This window comes from Nicotiana tabacum, chromosome 21 (genome assembly GCF_000715075.1).
Source record: "Nicotiana tabacum cultivar K326 chromosome 21, ASM71507v2, whole genome shotgun sequence".
NCBI classification, from domain to species: domain Eukaryota; kingdom Viridiplantae; phylum Streptophyta; class Magnoliopsida; order Solanales; family Solanaceae; genus Nicotiana; species Nicotiana tabacum.
In genome coordinates, this window is record NC_134100.1 from 61,981,107 (window position 1) to 61,986,790 (window position 5,684).

General features: G+C 38.1%; 1 non-coding gene across 1 annotated transcript; it reads left to right on the top strand.

Moving 5' to 3' along the window:
* Positions 1–3,175: 3,175 nt before the first annotated feature.
* LOC142175572 (small nucleolar RNA R71) lies at positions 3,176–3,282 on the top strand. Its single transcript, XR_012704681.1, has one exon. It is a non-coding gene; the product is annotated as a small nucleolar RNA R71 (small nucleolar RNA).
* Positions 3,283–5,684: the final 2,402 nt, after the last annotated feature.

Below are 5,684 nucleotides of genomic sequence, written 5' to 3' on the forward strand. Positions count from 1 at the left end.
ATTACCTTTCCTTCGTGAATCAAGTGCCCTCACACAATAATAGAGAGTAATTTCACACACAATAAAATTTAAGAGCAATTAGGAACTCAAGATAGAAAGAATTCGCTCACTCTCAGAAACAACATTCATGTTCCACAAAAGACGTACCATAGGCTTGCCCGTAATGTACTACTCTATTAATTGAGATCATTCAATCAAGAATCAAGTAGGACTTTATTTGGTTGTAATGCACGCTACGGGATTGGTAAGATACATTTGGATATAAGAGTGACTACACCTTTATAAGCACTTTAATACATACATTTCATTGTTCAAAACCCCACATTTATGTCAAAACCATAACTCCACCCTCACATCAATATACATTAACTCCCTACTTCTTTAAGCACAAGTACATCAAGAGTCACTACTATCAACGAATCTAATTTTTCTTTTCTTTTCTTATTCAATTCAAGTGGCTCTTACTTTTTCAAAATAGTGCACCTTTCTATTTTTTTCAATAGTTCCACTCAAAAGCCAAACCAACACCCCACATTTCAACTTTTACAAAGTTCATAAAAAATCCAAGTGCTCACGAGAGGTAAAAGGTTCAAATAGATGGTCAATTCAAACAAATAGGTAAGGCTTGTAATGTGGTTTCCAAAGAAACAAGATTACATGCTCAACGGGGTTGACTAAGATATATAATAATTAGGTGGGTAAAAGCATATAACTACCTCAATAAAGAAATGCCTATATCACTTCCAAAACTGAATAAAACTACTATTTCACTTTGCAAATACACGGAGCAAGTTCTATACATCAAATGCAATGCACATAATAACACAAAACCTCACACACACCTAGCACATAACTCACTCAAGATTGGATTATCAAGACACTCTAGTCAAAGCAGTTAAGCAAAGTTAAGATCATGCACTTTAAGGTACTTATACAAGAGTAAAAAACTGACTCTAAGCGTCACAACTAAAGCACTCACTATTCTCAAGATATGATAAAGTCAAGAGATATTGCCTTCAATTCAAATCATAGCACAAGGTTTCCTACTCCTAACAAAAAAAAACTAACTACACCCGGTTCAAACAATACCCTTGGAAAAGAACCGCGGCACAAAGAAAAATCAAGGGGGAATTAATACACTACCTAACAAAAGAAAATGTTTTTGTCTTTTTCTTTTGACTTTAATCCCTCAAGAAACCTGTCGATGATATCCATCATCGGGAAAAATCAAAATTTTTTAAAAATTATGGTTTTTGTTGAAATTTGTTTCCAATTCTTAACTACTACAACTAACAAAAATAAAACTAAAACTAATATATATATACATACAAACAGATATCCCCCACCCCATACTTTAAGTCATTGCATATCCCCATGAGACACAATTAAAAAGCATAATGTAAAGGAAACTTCCCTCAACATCTAGTCCGGGTCTGAGTCGAAGTCGGGCTCCATTCCTCACGCCCGACCTAATGCACACATCCATGCAGACTTCTTCTTCTCAGCCTTTTTGGGGTAAACCCCACACTTATCTTTCTCACTCAGTGCAGCCTTCTCTTTCGAGCCTTTCACTTGCCACTCAACACTTGCAGCTGGTTTCTCTTTTTGCACCCCATTTTCTATATCCATCTTGAAATTTACAATCTCCTCACCCACTCTAAGCATGAGTTTCCTTTCGTGTATATCTAATATAGCTCTACCCGTTGCTAAGAAGGGTTTTCCTAAGATCAGAGGGACCTCCTTGTTCTCCTCCATATTCACCACTATAAAATCTATAAGAAATACGAACTTATCCACCCGAACTAACACATCTTCCACTATCTCCTCAGGAATTAAAGTCATTTGGTTTGCCAGCTGCAAAGATATTGGCACTGACCTTATCTCTCCAATATCCTTCTCCGGTTTCCTGTAAATAGAGTGAGGCATTAAGTTAATTGAGGCACCAGAATCACATAAAGACTTATCAAAATTTATAGTCCCTAATGAGCAAGTTATAGTAAAACTTCCTGGATCTCCACACTTTTGTGGGAGTTTATTTTGCAATATAGCACTGCAATGCTCTGTGGGCTTGACCACTGAGGTCTCCTCTATTTTTCTCTTCTTTGTCAGGATCTCCTTCAAGAACTTAGCATAAGCCGGCATTTGTGAGAGCACTTCTGTGAATGGTAAGTTTACATGGACTTGTTTCAGCACATCCAAAAATCTTCCAAATTGCTTGTCTAGCTTTTCTCTACATAGCTTTTGAGGTAAAGGTAAAGCAGGCATATGTTTGCTCTCCTAATGTTCTTCCCTTCTCGATTTTTCTTCCTTCTTCATTTTCTCATCTTTCATTGGGCCTTTCTTCCTTTTATCATCATCATCACTTTTCAGTTGCTCCCCACTCTCTTTTAAAATTATCATATCTTTTTGGATTGGGGTGGGATCCTTCAACACTTGCCCACTTCTCAAGATCACAACATTCAATGTTTCTTTAGGATTCTTTTCTGTATTAGCGGGGAGAGTGCCTGGGACCCTCTCAGATAATATTCTTGCAATCTATCGAACTTGCTTCTCTAAATTTCGAATTTCTACCCCTTGTATTTCAACTCTTTCATGGGTTTTCACAAAAAAAGCCTTCATGAGATCTTCTAGACGAGGCTGATTGGGTTGTTGAGACTAAAACTGCTGCCTCTGCTGATTCATAAAACCAGGAGCTCTTTGTGCCTGAAATTTGGGGTTGTTTTATTGCCACGCATTTGCAGTACCCCCAGCTGAACTCCATGAAAAACCGAGGTGCTTCTGACCCATTGCATTAAAATTGTAGTTTCCCACAACATTCACTTCCTCAGTTAAGGCTTGACACTCATGAGTAGGGTGTCCTCTTCCACATATATCACAAGCTGCATGAGGCTTATTTTGTATCGAGACCAAGGTCATCTTTTGTATTTCTTTAGCCATAGCATCAAGTTGTACCTACACAGATGTGTTAGCATCAACCTGGTGAACACCAGTCGATCTTCTTCTTTCAGCACTCTCAGAGGGCCACTGATTTGCATCTTCAGACAACTCATCAAGAATTGTAACTATCTCATCTGGAGTCTTCTTCATCAATGGGCCTCCAACTGCATTGCTCAATGTTCTATGTGAGGCCGGTGTCAATCTATCCCAAAAGTCCTGGAGTTGCATCTAGAGTTCAATTCCACTGTGTTGACACTTTCTAACAATTTCCTTAAACCTCTCACATGCTTCAAAAGCAGTTTCATTCTCTTTCAGCCAGAAGTTATGGATTTCTCTTCTAAACTTGCCCGTTTTAGCTGAGGAGAAATATTTATAAGGAAATTTTCTGGTCATATCCTCCCAAGTTCTAATTGATCTCGTGGGCAAGCTTCAAAGCCACTGCTTTGCATCATCTTTGAGAGAAAAGGGGAATGCCCTTAAGTACACATCATCTTGTGACACCCCATTGTATTGAATGGTGTTCATAATCTCCTCAAAGTCCATTAGATGTGTGTTTAGATCTTTGTTTGGCTTCCCTCTGAATACATAGCAATTCTAAAGAGTTTGGAGCAACCCTTGCTTCAATTCAAAATTGTTTGCTGCAATTGGAGGTGGTCTAACACTTGATAAACCTTGATTGTAGACCGGTCTAGCATAATCACTAAGTGGTCTCCCAGGCCCGAGAGCTATATTTCCGAACTGGTCTGCAGTCAAGGGTTGATTTTGAGCAATTCTATGACTCCTCTCTTCTTCATAGATAATTTGTGCATCTCTAATAGCTGCTTCCTCAGCATCTCGTGCAGCTTGTTCTCATCGTTGGGCTGCTTCTCTGGCAGCCAAATCTACATTATCTTCACCATTTCGAGCCATAAGTTCTTTGGTTTGGGATTGCCCAATCTTTTATGTTGTCTCGGTGAGGTTTCTTTCCTTCCTCAGCTGTCGTAGTTGTTTTTCAATTTATGGCTCATGTGGTAGCACTTCCTTCGCAAAGGTTTGAGTCATGTACCAATCTTAACATGTAACCTGCACACAGTCCAAACAAAACCAAACATAAAAAGAGAAAAAACAAAATCCTGAATTAGCACTACAAACTATTTCAAACACTGTTGATTGCCAATCCCCGGCAACGACGCCAAAATTTGACTAGCTCGAAACACACACTTAATTTATGATCGCTAATCAAATATAGTATACTATATAATCGTATCCACAGGGATTGGATAAACAGTATTCTCGTTGTTTCTAACTTGATCGCTATCCAAGATAATCAACAATTGAGATTTTTATGATTTCTAACTAAAATTAACTAAGATCTAAAGCTATTGACTAATGACAATTGAAACAAGGAAGTTATCAGTGGGAGGAAATAGAGGTTGATAGGATAGATGTAAGATAATTGTTTGGGATCTAACTCTAGATAATTCACTTCTAATATTTAAGTTAGTCTCTCGAAGTTACTCAATTATCAGTTCAACCATTCAGGAAAAACTCCTCTCTCGATTAAGTTTCAACCTCACAAGATGAACTAATTTAAGCACGTGAAGATATACAAGAATGCGTAGTGGATTGGTCTTTAGGAAAACCTCTTTTGATTATTCTCCTAACTAGGTTTAATCAATGATTCAACTTGCTTCTTTCGATTACTAAGAAGAATCTATGAACTCAACCAACAAAATAATGTAAATATGTCACAAGTTATGCCTCTCTCGATTACATGAACAAGTGAATATAGATGAAATAGTTAAATCATCGAAAAATGCTTCAATACATAACACTAGAGTTATAATCTACAAACAATCATCAATACACCAAATCCGTCAAACCCTAAAGTGAACTACTCCATAGATATGGAGCAATTCATCACAAATATGTTTAAAGTAAAGGAAAACATAAATTCAATTCAAACTCGGGTCGTGGGTGAAGAAGGAATGATGAAATCTTTGTGCTCGTGTTTTTCCAACTCCCCCTTTGCCTTCTTAGGTCGAATATGTGTCAAAAGTCCAGAAAATAATGTTTTTCCATATATTTTTACCAAGTAGGGTCGGGCCCAAATGAAATCGCCTTTTCCTAGCCGAAATAGGACATTTACTCTGTAAACATTGCACAGGCGTGCCGCATGGGGCAACGCGCCATGCGGGGCATTAGTGGGGAAATCCAGAGAGCGCAACAATTCAACAGGCAGCAAACATACACTGCTGCATCGCACTATGCCTCGCAACCTACGTTGCACTAGTGCAAATATCTCAGTGTACGGCTTAAATCTTACGTTTTGACGTCCAGACTTGGTCCTCGACCCTCGAACACGATCCCGGCTTAATCCCTTGGGCTTTTACTCAGACTTCAAATCTCCAAATCACTTGAATCCATTACATAACATCTACATAGCTCGGAGTCACTCCTACAAGGTATAAAACACATAATAAGTGCAACACATTATCAATGAAAGCTCAAACACAAGTAAAGTGCAGTTAATTAGAGTGCAATAAGCGATTAAAATACGAGATTATAGCCTACCATCAATTGTCGGGTCTAGAGTTTTGAGTAGAGTACATATTATGTATATATGTATATATATTATGGGTAGGTCGGGGCCCTGTTCCGACCACAGTACATCCATTAGTAGAGGCTTGTAGACAAATCCTGTCAGTCAGTCTAGTATGTTGGGCTTGTACGCCTTGTATGTATATTTTTTTGGTTTGTAAGTTATA